The sequence below is a fragment of the Marmota flaviventris genome, chromosome 2 (genome assembly GCF_047511675.1).
Source record: "Marmota flaviventris isolate mMarFla1 chromosome 2, mMarFla1.hap1, whole genome shotgun sequence".
In the NCBI taxonomy this organism is placed as follows: Eukaryota; Metazoa; Chordata; class Mammalia; order Rodentia; family Sciuridae; genus Marmota; species Marmota flaviventris.
The window spans coordinates 123,061,294-123,075,329 of record NC_092499.1 but is presented as its reverse complement, the minus strand read 5'-3'; the positions used below and the strand labels follow the sequence as shown (position 1 = coordinate 123,075,329).

Sequence of the window (14,036 nt, the reverse complement as noted above, 5' to 3'; positions counted from 1 at the left end):
GCCATTTGTTGGCTCCTGCGTCTCCCTCACCCTAGTGCTCACCGGAAGAGGCCATCGTGCATGGTGCCAAGGTCGGGGCTCCGTACCTGGCGGGTCGGCCCCCTATTTTGCCATCCTGTCTATCTGAGATGTACACACAATGCAAACAGGTTTCTTTATGTTGTTCCCCTGATCACAACCCCCCAGTTGGCTCTGCTGCAAAATAACAGGCCGTTTCCTCCGTGTATTACAAGCAAAGGCTTAGCACTGTGCCAACAGGGAGTAAACACCAGACTTGAGTTGGGAATTTAAGTGCTTTCACAGCCCCCTACTTACATACCTGCTTTACACAGGTATTGTCTCTGGGGCTTTTCTAAACCTGCCGCCCCGCCCCCCCCCCCCCCCCAGCCCTGCGTGACTGTGCTTGCCTGTAATCCCAGAGGCTCCAGAGGCTGAGGCAGGAGGACCAAAATGGGAGGCCAGCCTCAGCAATTTAGCAAGGCCCTAAGCAACTTAGACCTTGCCTTAAAATAAAAAGGGTTGGGAATGGAACACTGAGGTAAAGTACCTCTGGGTTCCATTCCCAGTACCAAAACAACAAAAACCTTCCCCTGAAGGGGGGAATGTTTGCACCCTCCCATTTCGGATGCCTCTCCATTTTTGACACTAATTTCTTCTTCGTTCTCCTTTTAACACAACTCCTTCTTTGTCTTCAAAAGCCTACAAAAAACATTTCATTATTGCAGTCGTATATACACCAGCTTGTGTCTACTAGCCCTTCCAGTATTCTAAAAAGGGGAAGAACCTCTGTGACCATTCACACCAAAACTACTCCAGTACTCTAAAAAAAAAAGTTGGAATATCAAATACGTACTTTCTTAATTCAAAATTTTAGAAAGGAGCTGAGGAGGGTGGTAGCCCACACCTGTAATTCCAGCGACTCGGGAAGCGAAGGCAGAAGGATCAGGGATTCAAGACCGGCCCCTGCAAAATAGTGAGGCTCTCAGCAACTTAGTAAGACCCTGACTCAAAATTTAAAATGCTGGGGCTGGGACTGTGGCTCAGCAATAGCATGCTTGCCTGGCATGTGTGAGGCACTGGGTTGGATTCTCAGCACTGTGTATAAATAAATAGAGATCTATCAACAGCTAGAAGAATCTTTTTAAAAAAAAAAAATTAAAAAGCTGAGTATTTACTCAATGGTAAAGCACCCCGGGTTAGATCCCCAGTACCACAAAAAAAAAAAGTGAAAGTCGGTTTTCCCACCTATATCCCTCATCTGCCCAGTTCCTCCCATAAAGATGGACACTGTTGTTTGGGTATCTGAGTTTCCTTCTCCTAGCACCCTCTTGGTGTTATTTCTGTATTTATATTTAAGCTAACTTTTTTGGCTTTATGTTTTTATTACACAGGTGATATTTAAATATTTAGGTTTTCATGGTGCAGCAAATCAGAAATATGGAATTCAGGGCAAAAACTTGAGGAATTGTTTCATTTCACCCCATTTACTTACCCACCATTTGGTGTGTACATTTTTCTCTATCCCATTTCTATTGGTTTTTTGTTTTGTTTTGTTTTTTGATTGTTTGTTTGTTCGTTTTCTTTTACCATAAAAGAAAAAGGAATCTGAGAGAACAAGGCTGCCTGTGAAGCCACCTCCAGTGGCCTCTCTAGTGGTGTCTGCCAGGAGAGCTTCAGGGGCAGTGGTCCTCCAGAGCTGCTGGGATTACAACCTTGGACCACCACACCAGGTGACCTGAAGTTCTTATTCTAGAAGGCCATGGATGTAATTCAAACAGTTCATAAACTTGGATGGGGGAAAAATGACATCTTTATTTTCTCCAATTCTCTAATTGATATTTAACACTTTCTTTCATTATAAATGAAGGTAACGATCTACAATAATCAGCAGCACCTGTGACTATCGCTTGTAGAAATCACAGTTCTTGCACATATCTCAGAAATATCATTTACATTCGTCACTACTTTGAAATCACTGTTATTAGACCTGCTGTTAGCACCTGTTATTTAATGCCTTCATAATGAAGTATGTACCTACCATATTTTAAAGTATCTTAGTAGCTATATTTCAACATAATTATTTTATTTTATACTTTTATTTTGTAATCTTATGCATTTCAAAACATTTGGAGAAAGGAGTTTATTGGCCTCAGTGACTGCCCCAGGGACTCAAGGTAGAGACCTTGGCACAAATACAGTCTGCCTACAAACATAGTGGTATTAGTGTGTGTTCCAGAAATTTGGTTTCTGAAGAGCCTGAGCTTTTTTAAATGTCTGACATTCTGAATTTATCTGATTCTTTACTTATGATGTTACTTCATCAGTTTCTATTTCTCTTGTATTTTTGTATAAATGTAGTTAGTTCTAAAGACTTGATTATGTCTAAGTGAAGTGTTTTTGACAAGAATAGTCTAAACATGGTGCTACACACTTCTCATAGCATCATATAAGAAGGCATATGAGCTGGGCACGATGGTGTACACCTGTAATCCCAGCAGCTGGGGAGGCTGAGGCAGGAGGACCAAAGCCAGCCTCAGCAATTTAGCAAGGCCCTAAGCAACTCAGGGAGACCCTGTCTTTAAATAAAATACAAAAAAGAGCTGGGGATGTAGCTTAGTGGTTGAGGGCCCCAGGGCTCCATTCCCCAGTATTTATCCCCCCTTTATGTTCAAAACACTAGAAAAACTATGGATAACAGGAACTTACCTCAACATTTTAAAAGCTATCTACTCTAAGCCTCAGGCCAGCATCATTCTAAATGGAGAAAAACTGAAGGCATTCCCTCTAAAATCTGGAACAAGACAGGGATGCCCTCTCTCACCACTTCTATTCAACATAGTCCTTGAAACACTGGCCAGAGCAATTAGACAGACAAAGAAATTAAAGGAATAACTATAGGAAAAGAAGAACTTAAATTAGCACTATTTGCTGATGATATGATTCTATACCTAGAAGACCCAAAAAACTCTACCAAGAAACTTCTAGAACTAGTAAATGAATTCAGCAAAGTGGCAGGACATAAAATCAACACCCATAAATCAAAGGCATTTTTGTCTTTTTTTAACTATTTTTTGAAGCTTGCCCTTGTTATGTTGTGCAGGCTACTCTTATTTTGATTAATTAATTTTTTAGTTTTCGGTGGACACACCATCTTTGTTTGTATGTGGTGCTGAGGATTGAACCCAGACCACACGCATGCCAGGTGAGCGCGCTACCGCTTGAGCCACATCCCCAACCCTCAAAGGCATTTTTGTATATCAGTGACAAGTCCTCTGAAAAGGAAATGAGGAAAACTACCCCATTCATAATATCCTCCAAAAAAAAATAAATAAATAAAATACCTGGGAATCAACTTAACAAAAGAGGTAAAAGATCTATACAATGAAAACTACAGAAATAGAAGAAGAGAGAAATAGGAGAAGACCTTAGAAGATGGAAAGAGCCACCTTGCTCATGGATAGGCAGAATTAATATTGTTAAAATGACCATACTTCCAAAAGCACTATACAGGTTCAATGCAATTCCGATCAAAATCCCAATGGCATTCCTCATAGAAATAGCAAAAGCAATCATGAAATTCATCTGGAAAAATAAGAGACCCAGAATAACTAAAGCAACCTAAGCAGGAAGAGTGAAACAGGTGGTATCGCTATACCAGACCTTAAACTTTACTACAGAGCAATAGTAACAAAAACAGCATGGTATTTGGCACCAAAACAGGCTGGTAGACCAAAGGTACAGAATAAAGGACACAGAGACTAACCCACAAGATTACAACTACCTTATATTAGACAAAGGTGCCAAAAGCATGCACTGGAGAAAGGATAGCAACTTCAACAAGTGGTGCTGGGAAAACTGGAAATCCATATGCAACAAAATGAAATTGAATCCCTATCTCTCACCATGTAAAAAGTTAACTCAAAATGGATCAAGGATTAAACCAGAGGCTCTGCGTCTAATAGAAGAAAAAGTAGGCCCTAATCTCCATCACGTGGGGCTAGGCCCCAACTTCCTTAATAAGACGCCTATAGCACAAGAATGAAAACCAATAATCAACACATAGGATGAATTCGAACTAAAAAGTTTTTTCTCAGCAAAAGAAACAATATGTGATGTGAATAGGAGCCTACATCCTAGGAACAAATTTTTACCCCTCACACATCAGATAGAGCTCTAATCTCTAGGATTTATAAAGAGCTGAACAAGATAAGCACCAAAAAATAATAATAATAATACAATCAACAAATGGACCAAATAACTGAACAGACACTTCTCAGAAGAGAATATACAATCAATCAACAAATATACGAAAAAATGCTCATCATCTCTAGCAATCAGAGAAATGCAAGTTAAAACTACTCTAAGATACCATCTCACTCCAGTAAGAATGGCAGCCATTATGAAGTCAAACAACAAGTGCTGGCAAGGATGCAGAGGAAAAGGCACACTCATACATTGCTGGTGGGACTGCAAATTGGTGCAGCCAATTTGGAAGCAGTATGGAGATTCCTTGGAAAGCTGGGAATGTAACCACCATTTGACCCAGCTATTCCTCTTCTTGGACTATACCCAAAGGACCTAAAAACAGCATACTACAGGGACAGAGCCACATCAATGTTTATAGCAGCACAATTCACAATAGCTAAACTGTGGAGCCAACCTAGATGTCCTTCAGTGGATGAATGGGAAAAAAAAAAAAAATATATATATATATATATATATATATATATATATATATATATATATATATATATGGCATTTATACACAATGGAATATTACTCAGCACTAAAAAAGAATAAGATCATGGCATTTGCAGGGAAATGGATGGCATTAGAGTAGATTATGCTAAGTGAAGTTAGCCAATCCAAAAAAAACAAATGCCGAATGTCTTCTCTGATATAAGGGAGGTGACTCAAAATGGGGTAGGGAGGGAGAGCATGGGAGGAAGATTACCTTTAGATAGAGAATAGGGGTGGGAGGGGAAGGGAGGGAGAAGGGGAATAGCATGGATGGTGGAAGGAGACCCTCAACATTATACAAAATACATGTATGAAAATGTGAAAAAAAAAAGGCACAGGCTGTCTGGTTTTCCTATTTATCAGTGATGAAAAGTGTGATCACTGGCTAAGGAGGTTAGACACTTTTGCTTTTGCACAATCGATGTTATTTAGTGTTATGGAAAATTTTAAACAAATGTAGAGATGATGATATAATAAACCCTGATATATCTGTCACTCAACTTCCTCGGTTATTAACATGTGACCAATCTTGTTTCATTGGTACCCCTCATTCTTCTCCCACAAAAAAACACATTCATGAAAATCCCAGATATTATGTCTATTTAACTCATAAACTATTTTGTATGTATCTCTAAAAACTAGACCCCTTTTTAAAAAAATTGTTTATAAATGTAGATGGACAGATGCCTTTATTTTATTTGTTTATTTTTATGTGGTGCTGAGGATTAAACCCAGTGCCTCACACATGCTAGGCAAGTGCTCTGCCACTGAGCTACAGCCCCAGTTCCCAATCCCTTTTTTAAAACATTTTGTTATTTTTTTTTTTTTAAGATAGAGAGGGAGAGAGGATTTTTTTAATATTTATTTTTTTTTAGTTTTCAGTGGACACAACATCTTTGTTTGTATGTGGTGCTGAGGATCGAACCCTGGCGGCACGCATGCCAGGCGAACGTGCTACCGCTTGAGCCACATCCCCAGCCCATTTTGTTATTCTTGTTGTTGTTGTTGTCAATAGACCTTTATTTTATTTTTATGTGCTGTTGAGAATTGAACCTAGGGCCTCACACATGCTAGGCAAGCTCTTTACCACTGAGCCACAACCCCAGCCACAATAAGATCTGTTTCTTATACAGTACCATTATTACATTTAAAAAACCAATAATTCCTGCTGGACACATGCCTGTAATCCCAGTAACTTGGAAAGCTGAGGCAGGAGGATCATAAATTTGGGGCCAGTCTAAGCAACTTAGCAAGGCCTTCAGTAATTTAATGAGACCCAGTCTCAAAAATTAAAAAGGGCTAGTAGCTCAGTGGTAAAGTACACCTGGGTTCAATCCCCAGTACCAAAAAAAAAAAAAAACAAAAAACAGGTTTTTTTTTAAATTTACATATTTATACAATCAATGTTCAGATATATCCCTGATTATCTCATATACACGTTCTTTTGTGATTAGTTCAAATCAGGATCCAAACAAGGTCTCTATATTTCATTTGATTAATAAGCCTGTGTCTTTCTTTCTTACAATTAATTTGTTGAAGAAACTTAGCACATTTTCTTAAAATATTTGATTTATACATTATTTGAACATTAAGTCTTCAAACATGAGTTCCATGGGAGAATGAATGGGAGAATGATTTGGTATATCTTTGCATTTTTAGTACAAATGGAAATAAGTCACTAGCTTACATAATAAATCATCAACCAACAGTAAGAAGAAAATTTACTTTCAGAGTCAGGTATTTAAAATGTTATTTTGAAGCAGGGGCGTACCTGTAATCTCAGTTACTTCACTCCAGAGATTGAGGAAGGAGGGTCACAAGTTTAAGGCAACCTTGGCAATTTGGTGAGACCCTGTCTCAGAACTAAAAATAAGGGGGGCTGGGGTGTATCTCTGAGGTATGTGCAAAAAATAAATAATTGCTGTAGGAGAGTGATCCTCACTTTCCCACTTGAGCTGAATTTACAACTACATCAAAATAAGCTATTGGGGCTGTGTCTCAGTGGCAGAGCACTTACCTAGCATTTGTGAGGCAATGGGTTCCATACTTAGCACTACCTAAAAATAAACAAAATAAAGGCATTCTGTCCATCTACAACTACAAAAAAATTAAAATAAACTACTGATTTTCATTGAGACTTTCTGGGAATGAACATGACAATTACTTAATACAATATATAATAAAATAAATTTGAAATAAAAAAATCAACTAGAATTCCCAACTAGAATGCTGATTGTATTTCATTTTCTGAAGATGCCACAACAAAGTACCACAAACTGAGTGAACAACAAAAGTTTATTGTTTTCTACTTCAAGTGGGTAGAAACCCCAAGTGTTGGTCAGGCTGGTTCTTATTAAGGGCTGAGGAAGGATCTGTTCCATGCCTCTCCTCTTTGCTGACAATCTTTTGTGTTCCTCTAGTTTGTAGAAACATGGCTCCACTTTCTGCCTTGATCTTCCCATAACATTATCCAATGTGTCCAAATGTGGATGACTGTTTCTTTGTCCAAATTTTGCCTTTTCCATAAGGACATCAGTCAGATTAGGAGACTACCCTACTTCAGTATGATATAATTTTAATTAAATACATATATTTCCAACAATGCTATTTCCCTACAGCCTGAGATACTGGGGGTTAGGACTTCAACATATGAATTTAAGGGAAAGGGACATAATTAATAATACTGATCTGTTTTAAATAGACATATGATATTTTCATTGACTTCTGATTAGTTTACCAGTTTGCTTCTTTGACCTGGTTTGCTTCTCTGGAACAATTCCACACCACTCACTTCCCACCACCTAGAGATTTAGTATTCCCTCACAATAATGAGGGTATTTGGAGATCTTCATTTCTGATGCTGACATTTTCCACGTTTTTTTCTTTCTTCCAAGGTCTTAAATAGTATTTTGAATTGGTATAAGATAACAGTATGGGGTAATGGTGGAGAATGAGAATTGCTGGGGGGTGACTTTATTTATTTAGGACAAGGAGAGCAGCTATGGACATGAAAGCAAAGTTTTGCTCAAAGAAAACGAATTATTTGAGGAAAACATGAAGGAAAGGAGCCTCGTTTGATTTGAGGAAAGGAAAAGATGTTTGTTTGGAGATGTGTTTTGAGACTCTGAAAAGATCCAAGGGGAAATCTGCAATTTGAATCACTGTTTAAAAAAACAAAAAAGGATAAGAAAGTCCTAAGGGTCTGTTCACAATCGCTACTTACTAGCTCATCACCAAAACAGATAGTGGTTTACAAAGATTCTAAGAGCTTCTCTCCAAATCAATCTTCAATATCACACATACCATTAAGTGAAAAATAAATACATCAATATTTTGACAGAGATCCCTTCAGTAATGTCTATGAACTCTATAATTTCTTTGATTTAATGTCTTCTTAACCCCTAACCTTTGGCATTCAATGATGTATTTGTTACTCAGTATCAAACCATCTTGTCTTTATAGTGTGAGACGAAATTTTCAATTTTTATGGTTCCTTTGGGCGGAAGAGGAGTCTTTGCAGTTTTTTATGTATTGAATTGGTTTTTTAAATAAGAAACTCCTGGCTGACATCAGTTAATACCGTTGATAAGAAGTGAAATTGGTTAAATTATTGCCGTTGTTGAAAACTGAAATCGGTCTTGGGAAAAGACAAAAGGAGACGCCACCGCCCAACGTGGGGCTCGAACCCACGACCCTGGGATTAAGAGTCCCATGCTCTACCGACTGAGCTAGCCGGGCAGCTGAGGAAACGGCCCTTCCTGGATCCCTTCAAAGGATTCAGATTACTTTAATTTGCTCCAAAGGTTACATTATGTGTTAAATAATCTTTTTGTAACCTTTTTTTGGTAAAGTTTTCCTCGACTTTCAAAATCGTGTTTCATTTCTGCTCCTCTGCGCCCAAACTTCTGTTATTTAGTAAAAATGTTTGCGCAGCCCTCTAGCGGTGGGGCTCTCGAAGTTTCTCCGCAGGCACCGCAGCCCTAGGGCAGGGGTCCTCGGCTCCCGCCGGGGGAGCGTGGGTGCCTCCCAGATTCCCGCGCACAGAGGGCTCGGCCCTGCCCAGGGCAGGGCGTGTTCTCGGCCCGCGTGGCGGCAGGGCCGGCTCCCGCAAGGTCCTGCACCCTCCAGGAACCGTGGACCGCGGGCGCAGCTGCAAAGCCCGGCCCTCCCCGCCCCGGGTGGCCTGGAGACTGCTGGGATGTTTGTGGGGCGGACAGTGGCCGGTCAAGCCCTGCCGCATTGTTCACAGCAAGGCGCCGCCGAAGTTAATGGAGAAGCTGCCACAAGTAGGTAGAGTTCGCGGGTACAGACAACTGAAAAGGGAAAACACTTACTCTACAGACCGATAGAGAACTTCAGGGTGGGAAAGGACCATTATTCCAAACCTCCCCCACTAAAACGAAAAAAAAAGAATTTTTTTTTTTTCCAATAGGAACTGCATTTCACCGTCTTCAACGGTCCCAGTGAATTTTGGAGAGCTCTACTTTTTAAGAAAAAAAGGTATAGCAAAAGCATACTTTGGCAAAACTTTCTTAAGAAACTATATTGACTACAGTTAAAACCTTTACGCTAAATAGTTGGAGCGCAGCACGGTCCCACAGGGTTCCAGGAACACCACCCGCGTTACTAGGTGCAAGACAGACATTCTAACTGTAGAAAGGAGGATCAGGCTGGCACTACCCTAGGTCAGAAATTAATCTGAGTTGTGCCGGAGGTTTACTGATCCTCGACATGATAATGTGTCTTCAACAGTGCCACAAGATCAATGGTAATTATTTATTTTTAATTACATATTAAGATCTTAATTATTTCTTAAGATCAATGGTATTATCAACACCAGACAGACATGTTTCATTTGGATCCATCGGCATAAAATATTAATTCAAGCTTACAGGAAATAAAGGGAACAGAGGCAGAAGATGAATGATATCACAAGGAAGCCATAACAAAATAAGGTGGGAAATTCTGAAGTACAACTGACCAGGGGTTTTCAGCATATATAATTGTTGTTTTTTTTTTCCCCCCCTGTACTGGGGATTGAACCCAGGGGCTCTCTATCAATAAGCTACATATCAGTTTTTTTAATTTATTTTTTACATTGAGACAGGATCTTACTAAATTACTCAAGAGTAGCTGGGCTCAGTAGTGCATTCCTGTAATCCCACTGACACAGGAGGCTGAGGCAGGAGGATCACAAGTTTGAGGCCAGCAGCAGCAATTTTGCAAGACCCTCAGCAACTTAGCCAAACCCTGTCTCAAAACAAAAACTAAAAAGAACTAGGAATGTCGCTCAGTGCTGAAGCTTCCCTTGGTTCAAACCCTAGTACCAAAAATAAAATACCCCCCAAAATTTTTACCCAAGCTGGCCTCAAACTTGCCATCCTTTTGACTCTTGCCTCAGCCTCTCTAATCACTGGGATTACGGGTGTGCAGCACTATACCCAGCCCTCTCATCTACCTTTTAAAAACATTATCTTTTTATTATTACAGAAGCATACATATGGGGCATTGGATGTGTAACTTAGGGCTAAGAGTTCTTGCTCAGTATGCCCAGCATGCCCAAGGCCCTGGGGGAGATCCTGGAGGTTTAATACTCAGCACTGTCAAAAAAGAAAAAAAAGATGAGTAGGTTCCAGAAACACAAGCCTGTAATCTCAGCAGAGCTCAGGAGGCTGAGGCAGGAGGATCACAATATCAAAACCAACCTCAGAAACTTAGCCAGGACTTAAGCAATTTAGGGGGACCCAGTATTGAAAAATAAAAATGGCTGGAAATGTGGCTCAGTGGTTAAGCACCCCTGGGTTCAATCCCTGGTACCAAAAAAAAAGTGGACTACAAATCTGGTCCAAAGGTTTCTAGCAGTCAAGCCAAAAAAGGAAAGCTGACCAATTACCCAGTTCAGATCCTAATGTTTTTAGGATCAAGCCACTTAAACTGAATCAACTCTTTGGGTACCAAGACCCAAAACAGACACTGCTGAGCTGGGGTTGTAGCTCAGTAGTAGCACCACTTGCCTAGCACATGTGAGGCACTGGGTTTGATCCCCAGCACCACATGAAAATAAATAAATAAATAAATAAAGGTATTGTATCCATCTACAACTTAAAAAATAAAAATAGTAAAGAGACATTGCTATAAAGATCCTGTTATTCAGAATAAATCTTCTGATTATAAGATACCTGGATGGAACTGTGTATTGCGTATCTTTCTTTTTTTATTGTGGTAAAATGTACATACCATAAAATTGACATTTTAAAGTGTACAGTTCAGTGGTATTAAACACACTCACATTATTGTGCAACCATCACCACCACCATCTCCAAAGCTATTTCATCATCCCAAACTGAAGTTCATAACCTTTACACAATAACTCCCATTTTCCCTTCCTGCTAGGCCCTGTAACCACCATTCTACTTTCTGTCACGAACTTGACCATTAGGTAGTCACGTAAGTGGAATCATACAATAGTGTGACTCTTTGCATCTGGCTTATTTCACATAGCACAATGATTTCAAGATCCATCCATGTCGTTTGGGTCAGAACTTCATTCCTTTTAAACTGAATAATATTTTAGCATATGTATGCACCACAATTTTGTTTATTTATCAGGACATTTGGGTTGTTTACCTTTTGGCTGTTGTGAATAATGCTGCTATGATCGTGGGTGTGAAAATATCCATTTAAGTCCCTGGTGCCGATTATTTTGGGTATGTACTCAGAAATGGAATTGCTGGATCATGTGGCAATTCTATTTTTAATTTTTTGAGCAAGTTTCTTTGGAATTTTAACCTTTATTACAAGCCACTTCCATAATGCAGGCCTCTGTTTCTTCATCTACAAAGTATGCGGTGGTGGTGGTGGGGGTGAAAGGCAGTGGAAGGGTAAGAGCAGGGGAGGCCTTAGGAGGGGTCTAAGGAGCCTCCTAGCCAACAGCTCAGGAATTGTTGATCACCTAGAACTCTGGTCAAAAGTACTAGCGGCCTGTCTCCTCTTTAGAGTCCCTACGAGTTGGTTCAAACAGAAAAGCTCTTCTTTCCAAGAGATTCAGCTTGATTTCTCCTAGATATTAGGCCTGGAGAAGTCTGGGGGGTGGGGGTGGAGGATGGGTAGCTGCTGCGGGAACAAGGCTGGTATCACCATGGAGGCCTCTGAGTCTCTCACTGTCTCCACCAGCATTTCTTCTTGCACTCCTTCTCCTTCATAGTTCACCTGTCTGAATCAGAGAGAAGAAGGTGAGCTGGGGTCTAGGCCAGCCTAAAGCACAAAAATTGAAATTTCAGCAAGGTAATTTCATTGAAAGGAACTGTAGCATCATTAGATGGCTGAGATGAGATTCATGAAGACCCTTGGACTCCTGTCCTCTCCCCTTCTACACCTGTGTACCAATCACAGCTAAACCAGATTCCTTCATGATTTGGATTGAGACCTCTGTAGCTAGTACAACCTTTGATATTTCCCCTAAAGCACTTCATGATTGTTCCTTTGCCTCAGGATGAAGTCCAGACTCCCAGATGAGGCCTACCAGGTCTTGCCTGGTCTAATTTCTGCTACCTTGCTGGCCTCATGGATTGCCCACTCCTTCATGTACCAGATGATCCTGGATAGAGCAAAGCCTGTATTACTACGCCTTCAGAGCCAGATGCACTTCTCTCTTAATTTGGGGTGCTCACCCCTATTATCCTTTCTCAACTCCATCCCAGAAGATCCAGATCAAGAAGCAGGTCCTCCAGGAAGGCAAGAGATGTTTCTCAACACTGTCCCTCTGTCATGACCAATCGGACAGGAAGTACTCAAGAGATACTGGCCCAAGAAACCAATGTTCAGATGGCCCTGCTTGTTACATAAACTGCCTGCCTACCTCCTAGGAGTGTACTGAGGACTGTGAATGGACATGTGTGGTGCATGCCACCTGGCACTGAGACCACCTGGCTTTCTCACCAATCGTGAGCTTGCTGGACAAGGACCTTGTTTTCCACCCTTGGTGGGTGCCCATTAAATGAGTAGCTTCCTGCCATGTGCTCCTTCCAATGATCTCATTCACATCAAGGAGATGGCTTCCAGGTCACATGAGATTTGATTGTAGGGAAAGGGGTGCAGTGGGATCTGCGGGCTTTGCGAGAGTGGGGACAGGAAAGCAGCCTAAAAGGCAAGGGAAAGCGCACAGCTGCCAAGCCGGTTAGTATGGGTGCCGTCAGAAGGACAGAGAAGAACCAGTGTTGCTGAGGATGCAGAGAAATTGGGACCCTTGTATACTATTGGTGGGAATGTCAAATGGTGGAAAACCATTGTCAGCTCCTCAAAAGGTTATGCATGGGGTGGGGGACGGGGCTGTAGATCAGTGATAGTGCAATTGCCTAGCATGCACAGGGCCCTCCGTTCACTCCCCAGCATGGGAAAAAAAAAAAAGATTATGTATATAGTTACCATAAGATCCATCAGTTCAACCCTTATGGTATACACTCCAAAGAAATGAAAACATATATTTGCACAAAATCTTGTACAAAAATGTTCTTAGAAGCATTACTTTTCATTGCCAAACGTGAAAACAAACCAACTGTCCATCAACTGATAAATAAATAAAATATTCTATAATATTATTCAGCCATCCGGCTGGGGTTGTGGCTCAGTGGTAAAGTGCTTGCCTAGCACGCATGAGGCCCTGGGTCCAATCCTTGGCAGCACATAAAAATAAAATAAAGGTTATTGTGTCCACCTTCAACTAAAAAAAAAAAAAAAACCCAAATATTTAAAAAAATATTTTACTCAGCCATTAAAATGATGAACCATTAATACATGCTACAGAATGAGTGATTCTAGAAAATATTATGCTTGTGAAAATAGCCAGTCTCAAAAGACTACAAGTTGTATGATTCCATTTCTATGAAATGTCTAGAATAGACAGATCCATAGATTCAGAAGGTAGGTTAATGGTTGCTAGAGCCTGTGGAAAGGATGAAGGAAATGTTCTAAAATTAGATAGTAATGATGATTGCATATACGTACACACACACACACACACACACGCATGTATGTATAATGTAAATATATATTAAACTCCCGTGAACTTATACAGTTTAACAAAGGCTTATTTTTGTGGTATGTAAATTCCATCTGTTATTTTAAATGGAAGGAATAATGCTAAAATAAGGTTTAAGAGTTTAGATTTATCCTAAATATTTAAGTAGTAAAATAAATGTTTGCCTTTTGCGTCTTGTCAGTGTGTTTAATGATAGAATATACAACTTCATTTAGAGAAAAGGTCAAATGTCCAAAGTTGAAGTGTCCCTTAGGGTGGC

At 40.2% G+C, this 14,036-nt stretch overlaps 1 long non-coding RNA gene and 1 other non-coding gene across 2 annotated transcripts; one reads left to right on the top strand and one right to left on the bottom strand.

The window, feature by feature from the left end:
* Positions 1-8,405: 8,405 nt before the first annotated feature.
* Positions 8,406-8,478, bottom strand: Trnak-cuu (transfer RNA lysine (anticodon CUU)). The gene has a single exon. It is a non-coding gene; the product is annotated as a tRNA-Lys (tRNA).
* Positions 8,479-8,842: 364 nt separating this feature from the next.
* On the top strand, positions 8,843-13,828 carry LOC139704568 (uncharacterized). Its single transcript, XR_011706440.1, has 3 exons — positions 8,843-9,026; positions 9,173-9,240; positions 12,232-13,828. It is a non-coding gene; the product is annotated as an uncharacterized lncRNA (long non-coding RNA).
* Positions 13,829-14,036: the final 208 nt, after the last annotated feature.